Source organism: Vombatus ursinus, unplaced genomic scaffold (genome assembly GCF_900497805.2).
Source record: "Vombatus ursinus unplaced genomic scaffold, bare-nosed wombat genome assembly UNPS02014779.1, whole genome shotgun sequence".
NCBI lineage: Eukaryota > Metazoa > Chordata > Mammalia > Diprotodontia > Vombatidae > Vombatus > Vombatus ursinus.
Window position 1 is genome coordinate 45,731,253 of NW_020954557.1, and position 18,514 is coordinate 45,749,766.

General features: G+C 34.3%; 1 protein-coding gene across 1 annotated transcript in view; it reads left to right on the plus strand.

Annotated features, from left to right (window-relative positions):
• TLK1 (tousled like kinase 1) overlaps positions 1-18,514 on the plus strand; it is a 157,711-nt gene that overhangs the window by 75,794 nt on the left and 63,403 nt on the right. The window lies entirely within an intron of this gene.

Here is an 18,514-nt window from a genome sequence, read left to right on the forward strand (position 1 = left end):
CTTCATTTTAATAAGTAAGCAAATATAGAGCTAAGGAGATTAGATGATTTTCTCAAGGTTGCATAGGGATTTGAACTCAGGTTGTCTGTTCTTTCCAGTATACGATGCTCTTCAGTATTAGAAGTTTTTTTTTAATCAGTTTTTTAAAATTTCCATTTTTAAATTCTTTCTCTCCCACTTCCCCTTTTACCTATTAAGCAAGTAAGAAAAACAAAACCCATTACAAATATATATAGTCAGGCAAAAAGCCCTTCCTTAGTTATATTCCCCGTACCCTCCCCTCAAAATGTGCACCAGTCTTACTCTTGAGACTTTTATTCCTCTGTCTGGAGGTGGATGACATATTTGGTCATGAGCCTTCTGAAACTGTGGTTGGTTCCATTGTATTAATCAGAGTTACTAAGTTTTTCAGAGTTGTTTGTCTTCACAGTATTGTTACTATAGTACAAATTGTTCTCCAGGTTCTGCTCACTTCTTTTTGAATCAATTCAAAAAGTCTTCCTATAGCACAATAGTGTTTCATCATATTCATATATCATAACTTGTTCAGCTATTCCTCAAAAGAATCTGAGGGGATAGCCCCTTAGTTTCCAATTCATTGTCACCACAAAAAGTACAGCTACAAATATTTTTGTACACATGGGTCCTTTTCCATCTTTTTGAAATATAGGCCTAGTAGTGATATTGCTGGGTCCAAAAGGATACACGGTTTAATAGCTTTTTGGTCCTAGGTCCAAATAGTTTTCCAGAATGACTGGAAGAACAGTTCACAGTTCCCCCAACCGTGCATGAATGTACCTGTTTTCCCACAGCCTTTCCAGTGTTTGTTATTTTCCCTTTTTGTCAACTTGGCCAAACTAATGGGTTTGGGGTGGTACCTCAGAATTGTTTTAATTTGTATTTCTTTAATTATTAGTGATTTAGAACATTTTTATATGGCTGTTAAAAACTTAGATTCCTTCCTCTGAAAACTGCCTATTCATATCCTTAGATCACTAATCAGTTGATAATGGTTCTTATTATAAATTTGACTCACTTCCCTACATATTTTGGATATGAGATCTTTAACAAAGAAATTTGTTGTGAAGATTTTTTTCCCTGTTTTTTGCTTTTCTGATTTTTACCTGCATTGGTTTTGTTTGTGCAAAAACTTTTAAATTTTATGTAATCAAAATTGTCCATTTTATATCCTGTGAACTTCTCTCATGTTTAATCATGTACTTTTCCCTTATCCATTAATCTGACAGTTAGTTTCTTCCATTATCTTCTAATTTTTTTTATGTTATCACCCTTTATGTTTAAATCATGTACTAACTTGGAGCTTGTTTTAGTATATAGTATGAAATATTGGTCTATATCTAATTTCTGTCAAACTGCTTTCCAGTTTTCTCAATAGTTTCTGTTGAATACTGAGTTCATGCCCCACTAAGCTAGTATTTTGGGGTTTATCAGAACACAAGGCTAATGTTAGTTTGCTTCTGCATATTATGTACCACTTGATAGGCTTCTATTTTTTTCCATTTGCTACCACAAAAAGTGCTGCTAAAAAATCTTATGCTGTCTACAGGACCTTTCTTTTCATCATTTTTTTGGGGGGGGTATATGCAGTGTTTGACATAACTCCTCATAACTTAGCCCCCTCCTACCTTTCCAGACTTCTTATACCCCTAGTGATACATGCTTCTTGGCTGTTCCACAAATAAGATACCCCATCTTATGGCTTCAGGCATTTTCTGTGGCTGTCACCCATGCCTGGAATTTTCTCCCTCCTCTTCTGCAACTACTGACTTTTGTGGCTTTCTTTAAGTCCCCACCACAATCTTATCTTTACTGGAAGCCTTCCCCACCTCCTCTTACTTCTCGTGCTTTCCCTTTGTTAATTATTTCCAATTTATCCTGTATATAGTGTACTTGCTTTCTCTCTGTTTCTGTCTCTCTGTCTCATATATGTATATGTATATGTATATGTGTATATACACATTTGTTTGCATGTTGCCTCCCCCACTAGATTGGAAGCTCCTTGAGAGTAGAAACTTTCTTTTTCTTCTTGTATCCCTAGCACTTAACATAGTGCCTGGTGCATAGTAGGTGATTAATAACTGTTGATTGATTGTGATTCTTCCTTTGAGAACTGTTTGTTCTTATCCTTTGACCACTTAGCTATGTAGATTGCTTTTGATCTTCTATATTTCTATCAGTTGCTTAATATATCTTTGTGATCAGACCCTTAACAGATATTTGATACAAAGATTTTTCCCTAGGTGATTGCTTCTCTTCATATCCTAGTTGCATTAATTTTGTTTATGTAAAACCTTTTCCTTTTAATGAAATTGAAATTACATATTTTATCTTTGTGATAACTTGTATCTCTTGTTTCAGAATTTATTCTCTTTTTAAAGCTGTGAAAAGTACCTGGTCTGGTTCTCTTCTAATGTTTTAAAAATAACGTTCCTGTGACACGTGCATTTTGAGTTTATGGTATGTTATGGTGTCAGATGTTAGTCTAAAGCTAATATTTTCTAGATGGAATACTGGTTTTCCCATTCTTGTCAAATAGAAAGACCTTCACAGGTAATATGTTTTTAGGTTTACCAAACAATTATTGAAGTGGACAGAACCAAGACAACAATTTCTGTGTTAACAACAATACTGTTTCTTAAGGAAATACGTCTTTATAACTTCTTATAATTTGAGTTCTAGAAGAACCATTTATCTTTCATTCCTACTTCTATTAATTGTTTTCTGTGATATCTAGATTAAGCAAATTGTTTTTGTTGTTTTGTCTAGTTCTAAAAAGTATCTCCTTGGTAGTTTGGTATAGCACTAAATCTGTAGAACAGTATTGTCATTTTTATTATGACCTATCTACGGGCACTGAATTTCCCTGTAGTTATTTAAGCCACTTTTTATTTTCTTAAGAAGTGCTTTGTAATTAAGCGAAACAGATTTTGAATGCAGTTCATCCTTTTCAGTCATGCTTTTTGTTGATGATATTCTTTGTGGTGCTTCTTTGTAATATTCGTTTGTAACGTGTTGCAGCTTTTTATCGCTGTAATACACCTTTTCATTGCCTATTTGCTGATCCTTAAATAAAGTTCTTCAGAAACTAATAGTGTTCCATGAATTATAGACATAAACCACCAGCAGTAGAATATTGGTATTGAAAATTCATGTCTTTGCTTCAGGGAGAAGCTTGAGTTCATTAAAAGTGCTGTGAGGTTTCCCAAAAGCAATCCAACCTGTTCCTTGCCTAGCCAACTTTGATTCCAAATTATTGTCCAGTTGCAGTCTGTCTCAACTGAATGTCATTATCTGAGCAGTAGGTATTCTTCATTTCAGTGCTTTTCCCTGTCTTTTAGTCAGACCAAACTCTTCTGAGGGATTACAGATCTCATTTAAGCAATGAGGTTGGTGGCATAGTGACTGGGAAGTGGACTTGGAAATCCTGCCTTAAGACATTGGCTGTGTGACCCTGCGCAGATCACTTCAGTTCCCTCATCTGTATAATGAGGATAATAATGGCAACTTTTACTCATAGAGTTGTGAGGATCAAATGAGATGATTTACATGAAATGCTTTGCACACCTTAAAAATACTATGTAAATGTTAGCCATTATTATTATCTTTGTAGTGTTCCAGGGCTTGGTGCAGCCAGCACAATTTCATTCACAAATAGAAGCATCTGGAGTTATGCATCATCTATATAGGGGATCTTTCTGCTTGTGTTCTAGGTTTACCCTCTGATGGTGGTGGACACCTTTTGGCCATCATACATTGATATTAACAATTTGAACAATTGTAAAACAATGTTGTCTTTGTTTACATTTTTTTTTTGTTTTAGCTAGGCAATGGGGTTAAGTGACTTGCCCAGGGACACACAGCGAGTAAGTGTTTGTATCTGAGGCCAGATTTGAATAGGTCCTCCTGAATCCAGGGCTGATGCTCTATGCATGGCGCCACCTAGCTGCTGCATTTGTTTACATTTTTCAAGGAACTTTGTGTAATTGCATCTGCTTGGGAAATACTTTTTTGGAAGAGAACCTTTAGGGTGGTGTTTTGCTCTACTAAAACAAATGCTCCGGGTCAGAAGGACCTGACTTCACTTGCCTCAGATCAAACACTTGACACTTACAAGCTGTGTGACCCTGGGCAAGTCACTTAACCTAAATTGCCTAAAAACAACAAAAAAAAATCATAAAACAAATGCTCCATTATAGTTAACGATATGTACAAGAGGATCTTGAATAAGCTCAATCTTTTGGTCGGTCGTGGCATGCTAAAAAGTGTGATCTACTGTGGAATATTGCTTATGAATGCCTGATTGCCCTCTTTTTATATCTTCATGAAGAAGACATCTGATGTGTAGGTAGACTTATGTAAAAATTTTATCCTGGGAAAGGGATATATGGAGCTGTAGTTATCGATTAATCTCTTGTTCACTGTTTTGGTTGAAGTAACTATTGGTTGAAATAACTATTAAAAACATATAGTGATATTTATATAGTACTTTAAATTTTGCAAAGTGCGTTAAAACGTTATCTCATTTTATCCTCACAACAACCTTAGGAAGTTCCCTCTATGAACTGCCTTGAGAGTCTCCCAGTTCCCACAAAATTGTATTGCCTCCAGCTTGCCTTTCCTTTATTTATACATGGTCAAGTCCAACTACTTCTCTTTTATTTTCTAGGTTCCATTACTAATTCAAAGGCATAGCCTTATCTATAAAATGGGCATAATAATAGCACCTATCTTGCAGAGTTATTATATGGATCAAATGAAATAATATATAAAGCACTTTGCAAACCTGAGAATTTATTCTTATTTTATTTAAGCACATCTAGGATCAGGATATTAGAATCTAAATATGGTAGCTCCATTTTCCTTGATGGTGAAAATAATTTGCTATAAAAAAATCTCAGCAAATCTTTTCTGTTTTTCAAACATATTGCCCTCCTTTCAATTTTCTTTGAATACCTCAAAGGTTTACTTTGTTTATTTGAGGTTTGCCAGGCTTCTTTAAGATTTTTTTTTCAAATATGTTTAATAGGAATGTATTTGTATAGCCTATATCAGATTGCGTGCTGTCTTGGGGAGGGGGAGAAAAATTTAAAACTCAAAATCTTATGGAAATGATTGTTGATAATTCAAAATAAATTAATTTTAAAAAAGAAATCAGATGACCTAATGTATCCTGGTTAGTTGTTTCCTTTTAATTAATTGGCCTTATTTGGTTGTTTTTAATGTATAAAAATCTGTCTCTTCCTATTTGAGGGTCCAGTACCAAAGCTGAGGAAGGCTACTTGTCCTGATTTGTTAGGCAATTGGCATGCATTGTTTAATAAATCAAAATGCTAGGAAGCTTGAAAAAAAACTTTTTTTTCGCTCCACTGTTTCTCAGTTTTGTGATGCAGTATTCTTAATAATCTTTTATCTTTTCTCTGTAAGATTTTACAAAGTTTTATGTTCTCATGTAGTATTGTCCTTGACTTCAAGTAAGTCAAGTATTTAATGAACTCTTTAGACTTTTTTTAGTTACTTTTTTATGGTAATTGATGTATGAAATTATTTTAATCATTGTGGATGTCCTTCATTCAATTCATTTACAGTTTTTTGAAATTAATAACTTGTTTAAATCGATCATGTTGGAATTGTTTTCATTTAATATCTTCTGCTTATTTTTATTGTTCTAGTGTTTTATTAAATTTGTTTACATTTACTTCAGTAAATCAGTTTTGACTATACATGGAAAGCTGATCTAGCAATAAGGGCCACCTTACTAAGGAGTTTTTTTTTTCTCTGTTAAAATTTTCCTTTTGTCTTCTAGTTTTGATGTTAGTGAAAATATCAAGAGTTATACAGTCTAGTTTTTTCGTTGATACAAAGCCACTCATTGTTACTGGTCAAGGATCTTATATTTAGAGTATCAAGAGCTATTGGTACTAAATAGTTAAAGTTCATAAACAGTTTAAAAATTGGAGTGATTCTTGGTATCTTTGGCTCTCTTTTTTGTTGCTCTCCACAGAAATGGAGGGTAGATATACAGATAGAGAGCTGCTTTACTTTTGTCATGGTTTGTCATGGCCAGAGAAATAAGTAGCATTTGATGGGTTAAATAAGTCTTTGGAAAATAGACCCAATCAGTAGTTGGAATCACCTTCACATCATTTCTGTTGAGGAATATCCTGCCCCAGCTTGTACTTCACTGGCATAGCCTTCAAGAACTCAAGGAAAAATCCACACCACAATGAACTAGGACTTTGTGGAGGATCTGAGGTTATAAAGATGGCTTTTTGAATTGTGACATAGCTTACAGTTATTGAAAACACAGACTCTCCAGGTGGGAAGGGAGTTGTCTCAAATGTGTTTTAGATTATTTTCCTCTACTTATTCCATTCTGATTCCAGCTCATGTAGTGCATGCTCAAAATGGACATATACATTGGTGGACTTAGTGTATTTTACATGCAACTGTGTGCCATGTAGTCTGAGCAGTGGGTATTCTTCAATTTTTTTTTCCCTCTGCCTAGATTGTTACATGAATTTAATCATGAATTTTGTTGAGATCACACAGTAGCTAAAGCCTGATGTAATTTACAAAACATCACCTACAAAAAAGGAGCATCAGGCCGTGATCTTCAAAGTCAGGTAGTTAAGAAAATATTAGCTTACTTTATTTTTTTATTCAGAAATCATGTTTTACTGATATTTAACATATAAGTTGACATTGGAATACCCTTACTTGGTCTAGATATCTTGTGTCATAGTGTCATGTAAATAGTCACATGTTGTGAACTACTTGTATTGTGAGGGAAGAGTGGAAGTTCCCCAACATGGAGGGGTCACCCTCACCTACTTCTTGGGTTTATCAAACACTCGATTGTTGAATCAATTGTTTATGATTCTTCCGTATTTATTTATTGTCGTCTTTTGATCTACTTTTCAGTACCTTCACTTGTTCATTTTCTTTCAGTGTATTGCAACCTATTGAAGTTTACTTATGTCCAGTGAAATGGATTTACTTATCATATTCTTGTTTTATCTAAACTAGTCCTCTCCTTATCCTCATAGATAAGTGGTTTTAAAAGATCCTTTCAGAGTAACCCTAAATTGAAGATAATATTAATAGTACAACCACAAGCAAACAAGCAAATGGTAGAGCTGACACTTTTATTCTTGGTATGAGTTCTTCATTAACTTAGCTTATCACTTAAATATAATGACCATCTAATAAGATGTGATGAAAAGTTGACCAAAAAAATAGAAAATATCAAGATTATTTAAAATACAGATTTATATACACTATCATTAACATTGTCCCTTGTACTTCATGTGTATTATACCTTGTGGTAATTTTAATCAATTATAATATAAGGTCAGTAAGACATGTAAAAACTAAACTTCTGTTGACATGATGTATTTCACTACAAAAATCCTCATGGATCCTCACAACTTAGAGGTAGAATTTTCTAACCTGTTTAAATATCTTCCAAATAAAGCAATTTGAATTTATTTGTTGGAAATAGAAAATTTTATTTTGTGAGATATCAGGGAAGATGGAAATTTACCTGCTGACTTTTTTTAAACCTTTGCATAATTAGTTTATGGAATTGAAAAATGAGTGTTGTAATTTAGTAAATGATGCAGTTTTCTTCTATTTGGATCTAAGTAACTTTGTGAGGTGTCTTTTTCAGCAGTAATAGACACTAAAACCTACTGCTGAAGTAAACTGAACTTAGAGATCCATCACTCTTACAAAGTGTTAAACAAAGCTTTTGTTGTTAATAATCTTTTTAGTGAGGGCAAGTTATTTGTATTGTTAGTAAAATAAATTTTTCTTTTAAAATATTGTTTATCTTTAGTGATTCTTTTAAATTTTGTTTATAAATGGCTTATCTATACATATATACCATTCATACAATAGAATATGTATCTAAATTAAAAGTATATGTTTGGCTTATGCTAACATTTTTTTTAATAGACTGGGTGTTCATGGTAAAAAAAATAAGTTTGAAGACGACTGCTATAATGAATCCCTCTTCTATTGGAACTTGCTGTTGAGGCAAACACCTTTGAGCAGCATCTCCCTGTTTTATGCTCCACTAGATATAGTCAAATGATTATCAAAGCTATCTCTATGAATGAGTCATTTAAGAAATCTTGTGTGATGTTAACATGTGTGTGAATGGTTCCTTGTTAGAGGAGAACTTTTACATTTTGTTTCATGAAATCAAAGTTGTGTGTGTGTGTGTGTATACAGAGAGAGGAAGTTAATTTTGAAAACCTGCCTGTTTTCTTCTCATGTTTTATCCTTCTAATGAAGATTTTTAGAGATCAGAAAGTTAGCCTGTGGATCATTAGTTATTAATGTCTTCTATTTTTTTTTTGCTCATAATGCCATCATTAGTTTTTCTAATCATTTGATATTTTCCTGTTTTTCATATATCTAAAAAAATCCACCCCCTCAATGCTTTTAAAATTTGTGTTCTCCACACCTTGCTCTCCACACCTTCATCTTCTTCAGTGCCATTTCTACTTCCTTAAATAAAACTTCCAGACCCTCACTATAAGAGGTCAAATGTGGCTGCCACATTGTTATAGATGATGGAAATAGGTCCTTATAAAAGTGATAGTAAATTTGTCCTTTATTTTTCTCTTTTTGTTCCTTTAGATTATCTAAAAATGCACAATCTGGCTTAGTTGGGTCTCAAGCCTTGTTTTCTTATTTTCTTAGCTGTTCCTTTTTATTTAAGGTGGTACTACTCATGACCTGTGCATTTTGCATATAAATTGATATTCTAGGCCAGTGTTAGCCTCTTTTGCCACATCTCTCTACTTGACAAGCAGATTGAATATTTGCTGGCTAAATCTGATTCTTGGCCCCTTTGACTTCCTTGCAGTGGTGATTCATTTATGTCTCTTAAATTAATACTGGAAAAATGATAGTCAGCATTAATGTCTTTTCCTTTATCCATTTCCCGTTTTTCATCATCAATAGCTTGTTTGGATGGATTGGAATTGGAATTGCCCACCAAACAAAGTATGTTAATAACTTGATCTGTTTCTGCTTGCGAAGGCTTTTTTCTCCCCTTTCTCTGGTAACTGGAATATGATTATAGCTCTGTGTTTGGAGTCAGGACCTACCCACATACCTAACTTCTGTGATCTTCAGTTTTCTCATCTATGACTTAATCTTAAATTCCCTTTGAACTCTAAATTTATGATCCTATGACCTATATTTTAAGTGTCCTACAATTTAAAAAAAATGATTACATTTTCTTCCTAGGAATTTTGTTAGTTGTTCTGTTACTAGAAGTTACTTTAAAATGATGTACATTTTGCACTTCTTCTAGGGACCCCAGATCATAATTCACATACCATCCAACCATCCATACCAGCCATCTCATTGTATATTCACCCTGCTGTTGCCCTCCTAACTCTCCTCTCTTCTATTCTCCCTTTTGTTCTTGCAACAGGAATCAAATCAATAGTACCATCCTATCTGGAAAGGAAATATCAGTTGACTCCCTTAAGGCTCTACTCACTATCCTGATGTCTTCTCAAACTGAAACATCTTTCCTTATGTGTGTTGTCTCCTCTACTAGTGTAAACTCCTTGAGGGTAGGGACTGCCTTGCTTTAATTCTATCTCTGGCATTTAGCATAGCGATTATCACATAGTAAATACTTTAAAATGCTTTTCATTTATTCTGTCATTACACAACTAATACTTATATGTTTATTTCTTCAGAATTAAGTGAATTGAAAATTTCTTAAATGCTAATTCGAAAGGAAATAGAATAACAGCAATAACAATAATAATACCTTTCACTTATATAACTCCTTATAATGTATGTAACCATTATCATATTTATCCTCAAAATAACTGTTAAATATGCTTAAACTAGTAGTATTAATTGATATTAGTATCCAGTAGTATTAATACACTACATTTTTAGAGGCGGAAACTGAAGCTCTGAGAAATTAAAGTTTCTTTTTTTCCCCTCAAAATTACATTACTTTCAGTTTGTTTCAAGTTTATAAAACAAGCTATGATTGAGAAATTTACTTGTAGGTCAGTTGGGAATTCTAATTGTATTTTCCAGTTAGTTCCCAAATTCAGGTCACAAAAACTTTTAAAATTCATATTATACTTGATGTATAGTAGTATACTACTAGTTCTGTAGAACCTCTGTAATGTAATTTCTGTGGGAACGTCCGAAACATACTTTCCTCTCTTCCCACCTTTCCACTTACTCCTACCTTGGCACTCCACATTTCTCTTCCTCCATTTTCTCTCTACTTGTCCCGTAAGTTGAGTTGGAATCCTCCAGTCATTGCTTTTGATGTCAAAGCACTGAGGCCAGTGATTCAGTAGAACCTTGTTTGAAAAGGAGTAAAGAAGACAGCGATTGATTAAATGCTGTAGATGTCTTAGAGTTGTGAGAATGAAGTCCAAATTGTAAAAAGCAATAATAGTAGTGATGGGGAGAAGGGGGTGGGAAGGAGGATAGGAGTGAGGACCAGTATACTGTTGTAGTTGAGGCATTAGTTTTTTTGTGTTTAAAGTGTATCTAGGACAGAAGTTCCCAAACTTATTTGTCCTACTGCCCCCTTTTCAAAATAAAAAAATTACTCAATACCCCATTAGATATTTTTCTTTAACCTTTTAATGATTTTTGGGGAAATTTGCATCATTTCAAAAAAATATGATTTTTTTTTTAAAAAAATTCACATCTTAAATTTAATAATTTCTTATAAATTTGTGGGTTTTTTCTGCATTGAAATTTTGATGGCACATCATGTAACTGTATACTGTCGTAATGTAAACAAGTCATCACATGCATATATTCCTGCCATGTATGCTGGACTTAATGCACAACCAGCTCACCTGCCGACACTTGCTTGTTAAGACCTGTTGGCAGACTTGATCACTGATCTGTTTTACCTTGCATTTTGTGGGTGTATTTGGAAAATAGTGTAATCACTATGCCTTTAACTCTGTTATACAACATATGAAACATATATGAACGGTTTTTCAAAATTTTCTTCTCTTCCTTATGCTTCCACAGCCCTCTTATTTTTATTCAGTGCCCCCCCAATTGCACCCAAGGCTACTACCACCCCCCCAATCATTCCAGCGCCCCCCAGGGGGCAGTATCGCCCCATTTGGGGAACCACTGGATTTCTGAAGAAGGAAATCTTACTTGGTCACTTTCCCCAACTTTTCTTACATATTATCCTCTACCCACTACTAGAATGTTAAAGCCCCTTGAAAGCTAAAACTGTATTTTATTTGAATTTTATCTGTCCTCTGCTACCTAGAGCAGGACTACCTAGACCATGAAACAGGTTATTTGAATGTTCTGTCGTACTATACAATTAATCCATTGTACTGGTACAGAAATTATCTTCTATCACTCTCAATTCAATCTCTTTTTTCCTTCTTCCTCAACACCTTTGAAAGATTAGAAATTCTCTTTCCCAACCCCTTTGAAGGAAGATGAGTTTTAGTTTGTTTCAGTTTTTCTTTATTGCCACCATCATCTAACTCTTCAAGCCTATTTTCTCAAATGTAAAATGCAGAAAATCTCACCTGTAGTATCTTCACAGGATTATTATGAGGTTTATGTGAGATAATCTATGTTAAGCCTATGTTAAGTGCTTTGCAAAAAAACTTAAAGTGATATGTAAATGTCATTTATTATAATGTTGATGACCTAGTTAAATTAAACAAAACTTTTTGGAAAGTCTGCAAATATAAGAAAATATTATTGCCTGAGAATATTATTAAGGATTTGCCATTGAAGATAATTGAAAATTTCTGAAGTGGTAAATAATATATAAGACTATGGAAACTTTTTGCAGTGGTCTGGCCAGAAAGTATACTAATGAAATATTTCTCTTGGAAACCATAACACAAAGTTCAAGTGTGATTTCCTGTTCATTCCAAAGTGGTTAGCTTTAGAATTAGGGTAACATTACACAGTTCTATACAACCGTTCATTTTCTCCATCTTATATTTTTCTCATTCACGGGAATGTGGATGATAAGTGCTGAAAATATATCTTATGAATTAAGTTGGGAAGGATTTGAATAGATTATATTTGCCTATCTTTTTCATTTAAAATAGAGTAAAGGGCCTGAATGAAAAATTTTTTTAATAGTTAATTTTTGTATTTTGCATAGTACAGGACTTGGCTGGTTACAGTTAGCCAAATATCTTTAGTTTATAAATTGGCTTTTGGAACTTCACATGGTATATCTAAAAATTAACTTTCTGAAACTACAGTGTTCTTAAGTATTACTGACTGATAGATTACCAAGATAGCTGATGATAAATTATGAGATGGTTTGGTAGAAATTTTTGTATTTTGAATAATACATGACAGACTGACTTTATAAATCATTAAGTTTTTTAAATACATGGTACTGATTGACACATTTAGTAGGGTATCTTGGAATTTATGTTTATAAAACTCATTACTTGAAGGGATATTAAAAGGTAGTTAGGTCTGGGCCCTACTTGAAGGTAGTACTGACTTTAAAGTATTTTAAATCTTAAACATTTAAAAATTTAAGTTCATTTTAAGTAACTGCCCTCCTTGAGCTGGGGATAGAGGTGAATAGGTCTTATGTAACCCATACTGCTCATCATTAGCTAAAACTCCAAAGTATTCAGGCCAAACTTTGGTTTGTCTGATAGAGATCAGCACTTTGACCTGCAAAAGCCGCTTTGTTCTACCAAAAGCCTCTAATTTAGTGAACAAGCATGTTGCTAACAAAACTGAGAATAGGCACAATTTACTGATTATTAGCTTCCAAACCCAGCAGTCTGGGTAATAAACTTCTTTGCTAAGAATGGATTGGACATCTCAGTACTTAACTTGGTGCTATCTTCTGGCCCCTGTCATAACTGTATAATTTTTCCTAGTGATCTTAGATGAAAGACCAGCAAATTCAAATGATAGGAAAAATGCAAAATATTATGAAGTAATTGCGGTGGGTCTAAAGTTAGGGCAGTTCGAAACGGATTAAAAAAACAGTCAATTATTGCTATGAGACTGTAGTGAGAGATTGTGAATAGATAATAGCAACAACAATAATAATAGTATTTATACAGTGCTTTAAAATTTGACAAAGAGCTCTACAAATGTAATCTCATTTGATCCTTACAGCAATCCCAGAAAGTAGGTCCTTTTATCTCCGTTTTATAGATGAGAAGCTGAGACAGCGAGTGGTTAAGTGAATTGCCTAGTATTGCACAGCTAGTTAGGAAGTGTCTAAAGCTGGATTTGAATTGAGGTCTTCCTGACTCTTAAGTCCAGCATACTAAGCACTGTGCCAGAGTTTCTAGTGTCATATTTTATTTTCCTTTGGGATATTTTTTATTTTGTGACTTCTTAAAAAGCTTAGCATGCTGTAGCCATATTCTTCCTGATATTCACAATTTGCTAAGCTTTCTATCTTTAAGATTCTAAGCTCTTCTTTAAAAGAAAAAAGAAGTGAGTATTTCGTATCTGAATTTGGGGGAGGTATTTGAAAAGGATTCATTTTCAGGTTCCTTTGGATCAGACCTGCACAATCTGTGGTTGCTTACGTCCCACAGGCATGCCAATGCATTTCAGGTGGCCCTCAAAAAAAAACATAGGGGATGTTTTCCTCTACATTTTTCACAGGTCGCCCAAAATCCTTTGGCAGGCTGCAGGTTGTGCAGGCCTGCTTTAGATGTTGAATTTCCCTAGTTATTTTCTATTTTTAAAAATGATTTAGAAATCATTACTCAATTGGCAGAGAGAAGGGGGACATTAAAGATTAATTTAAAACTAAATTAAGGAACCATTGCCCAATGAATTGACAAGGTATCTTTTAAATCACAATGTAGGTCAATGGAAATATTATGAAATTGATAAAAATTCATTTTGTAAGCAACTTTTAACAACAGGCTTATTTCATGGCATTTGTTACTTTAAACAGAAAACCTATGCTTCTGCCCTCTAATAAATAGGTCAATATGAATGTGCATGGTGGAGTTACAAGTCAGATACAGACTTAAAGCATAGGTACTGGAGTATTTTAAACTTTTTTTTAACCCATCACTTAAAATAATATTTATTGCTATCTGCAAAATAATTATGAAAGTTATCCTTTTTTTTTTTAGTGACAGACCTACTTTACTATTTTTAAAAGACCTTACCCTTATTAGCAATAGAATTCACTTTTTAAGTGAATCAAAGTGTCAGACCCCTTTGGTAAAGGCTATGAACCCCTTTTCTCAAAATAATATTTTAAGTGCATAAAAGAAAATACATAGGATTATAATGGAAACTAAAAAGTAGTGAAAATAAAGATTTAGTTTTTTTTCTCATACAAATTCATGGGCTTGCTGAAATCTTAATCCCAGCATGTTAAGAACTCCTGCTAAAGAATTTTGTGAAGTTTCACAAATGGAATTAGGTTGAGAATGCTTACTGTCTATTTTCTTTTAGTACTTTTGATTTTAATTACCTTTTGAAGGTATCACCTTTTGGGAGCAGTATTAAAATCTAGGTAGATCACAGTGAAAAATAAGCAACTATGGAGATTTTAGAGTTCAATTAGAATTATAAAATTTTACACTTGATTGCTTTTTAGGGATCATTTTGATCAACTCCTTTCTTTTACAGATGTAAAAACAGACCCAGAGAGTTGAAGGGACCAAGTCAAGATAAAAACATGTATATAATCAGAATTTTGAAAGAAAGAAATAACAATTTGGGGGAACATTTATTTGAATATTCAGATTTACTTCCATTTTATGTGTATTCATAGCTACCTAGAAAAAACATATCCATATTTATGTGTATCTATATGTCTAACTTTCTGTATATAAATGGATGCCTATGGAAATTTGTTATTTATTTGTTCAATTGTGTCATATTCTTCATGTAGACTGTAGCATGCCAGGCCCTTATTTACTCCACTGTCTCTCGAAATCTATCCAACCTCATATACATTGCTTCCATGACACTATCTATCTATCACATCTTCTGCCCTCCTCTTTTCCTTTTGCCTTCAATTTTTCCCAACATCAGGGTCTTTTCCATTGAATTGTCTTCTCATCTGTGGCTAAAGTATTTAAGTTTCAGCTTCAATATTTGTTCTTCCAATCAGTAGTCTGAATTTATTTCTTTTTAGGATTGACTGATTTACTCCTTATTATCCAAGAAACTCTCAAAAGTCTCCAGCACCACAAGTTTAAAAGCATCAATTTTGCAACACTCAGCTTTCTTTATAGTCTAACTCTCACAGCCATACATCATTATTCAAAAAACCATAGCTTTGACTATATGCACCTTTGTTATCAAGGTGATGTCTCTGCTTTTTAGTATGCTGTCTAGAGCTCTATAGTTTTCCTTCCAAGGAGTAACGTCTTTTAATTGCATGGCAGCAGTTACCTTCTGCAGTGATCTTTAAGCCCTAGATTGTAAAATCTGACTGTGCTTCCATTTCTTCTCCCTCTGTTTGCCAGGAAGTGATGGGACCAGTTGCCATGATATTTTTTTTTATAATCAAGCCACCTTTTTTTTTCTTTTTTCTTTTCTCTTTTTTTTTTTCTGGTGAGGCATTCGGGGTTAAGTGACTTGCCCAGGGTCATACAGCTAGTAAGTGTCAAGTGTCTGAGGCTGGATTTGAACTCAAGTCTTCTTGACTCGAAGGCCAGAGCTCTATCCACTGCACCACCTAGCTGCCCCTTTCAAGCTACCTTTTACACTGTCTTCTTTTACCCTCATCAGGAGGCTTCTTTAATTCTTCTTCACTTTCTGCCATCAGAGTGGCATCATCTGCCTATCTAAGATTATTGACATTTCTCCTGGCAACCTTAATTCCAGCTTTTGATTCATCCAGCCTGGCATTTCACATGTTGTACTCTGCAAATAAGTTAAATAAATAAGGTGACAGCATACAGCCTTATTGTACTCCTTTTCCCGTTTTAAACCAGTCAGTTCCATGTTTGGTTCTAACTGTTGCTTCTTAACCCACATACAGGTTTCTCAGGAGACAATAAGATGGTCTGATACTCTCATCTCTTTGAGGACTTGACACATTTTGTTGTGATCTACTTAGTCAAAGGTTTTAGTGTAGTCAATAAAGCAGAAGTAGAAAGTTTTCCATAATCCAGCAAATGTTGGCACTTTGGTCTCTAGTTCCTCTGCTGCTTCAAAAACTAGCCTATACTTCTGGTTCACATGTTGCTAAAGCCTTAGTTTGCAGAATCTTAAGCATAACCTTGCTCAAGGCATGTGAAATGAGAACAGTTGTTTGGTCATTTGAACCTTCCTTGGCATTGCCCTTCTTTAGGATTGAGACATAAACTGATCTTTTCCAATCCAATGTACGCTGTTGAGTTTTCCAAATTTGCTGGTATATTGAATACAGCATTTTAACAGCATTATCTTTTAGGATTTTAAATAGCTCAGCTGGAATTCCATCACCTCCACTAGCCTTATTGTTAGCAATGCTTCCTAAGGCCCCCTTGACTTAATTCTCCAAGATGTTTTACTCTAGATCAGTAACCACACTATCATAGTTATTGGTGATATTAAGATAGTTCTTGTATAGTTCTGTGTATTCTCGCCACCACTTCCTAATCTCTGCTTCTGTTAAGTCCCTATCATTTTTGTCTTTTATCATGCCCATTTTTGCATGAAACCTTCCTTTGATATCTGTAATTTTCTTGAAGAGATCTGTTGTCTTTCCTATTCTATTGTTTTCTTCTATTTTTTACATTGCTGGTTAAAAAAAAAGCTTATCTTTCCTTGCTGTTCTCTGGAATTATGCTTTCAGTTGGGTATGTCTTTCTCTTTCTCCTTTACCTTTCACTTTCCTTCTTTCCTCAGCTATTTGTTAAGCTTCATTAGATAGCCATTTTGCTTTCTATGGAATGTTTTTTTGTTTCTGCTTCCTGTAAAATATTTTAACCTCTGTCCATAGTTGTTTAGGTACTTTGTCTACCAGATCTAATCCCTTAAATCTATTCATCATTTCCACTTCATATTCATAAGGGGTGTAATTTAGATCATGCCTACATGGTCTGGTGATTTTCCCTACTTTCTTCAATTTAAGTCTGAATTTTGCAATGTCTTGATTTAATGGACTTATTTTAATGTAGAGCTTCTCCACCTTTGGTTGCAAAGTATATAATCTATCTGATTTAAATGTTGACCATCTAGTGATGTCTATGTGTAAAGTCGCCTTTTGGGTTGTTGAAAAAATGTTTGCTGTCGCCAGCAAGCTATCTTGATAAAACTCTGTTAGTCTCTGCCTTACTTTATTTTGTAGTCCAAGGTCAAACTTGCCTGTTATTCCAATTATCTTTTGATTCCTATTTTAGCATTCCAATCCCCTATGAAGAATGTAAGATCTTTTTTTGGGTGATACTTCTGGAAGATGTTGTAGGTCTTCATGTAACTGATCAACTTTGGCCTCTTTGGCATCAGTAGTTGGAGCATATACTTGTATCACTGTGATGTTAAATGGTTTGCCTTGGATTTGGACAGATGTCATTTTGTCATTTTTGAGGTTATACATAACGTAGTACTGTTTTGTCTTTTTTTACCGTTTTATTGTCTGAGGGGTACTCCATTTCTTCTAAGGGATTCTTGCCCACAGTAGTATATGTAATGATCATCTGAATTAAACTCACCCTTTCCAATCCATTTAAGTTCACTGACACCTAGGTTGTCTATGTTTAATCTTTCCATCTCCTGTTTGACCACATCTAGCTTACCTTGGTTCATAGATCTTATATTCCAGGTTCCTATGCAATATTGATCTTTATAGCATTGGACTTTCCTTTCATCACCAGACATCTACAGTTGAGCTTCTTTCTGGAGCTACTTGTAGTTATCCTCCACTCTTTACCAGTAATGTGTTGGGTACCTTCCAACCTGAGGGGGCTCATCTTCCCATGTCATATCTTTTATCATTTTAATACTGTCCGTGGGATTTTCCTGGCAAGGATATTGGAGTGGTTTGCTATTTCCTTCTCTAGTGAATCACCTTTTGTCAGAACTCTCCACCATGACCTGTCTGTCTTGGGTAGCCCTGCATGGCATAGCTCATAATTTCATTGAGCTGTGCAAGCCCCTCTGTCATGACAGGGCAGTGATCCAGGTGGGAATATAAAAATTAATTGCTACAAAATAGAACAAACTGGAGTACCTAGAGATCCTTCCCACCCCAACCTCTTTTTCTAGTTTAATCTTATGACTTCTAGTTAATCTGTTCACTTTGTTGGTTCCTCAGTCTTTACCCACTGAAAATGTGATAGTCACATTATTACTCTCCAGCTTTTACCATTTCTTCTCCCTCTGTTTGCCAGGAAGTGATGGGACCAGTTGCCATGATATTTTTTTTTATAATCAAGCCACCTTTTTTTTTCTTTTTTCTTTTCTCTTTTTTTTTTTTCTGGTGAGGCATTCGGGGTTAAGTGACTTGCCCAGGGTCATACAGCTAGTAAGTGTCAAGTGATGCCAA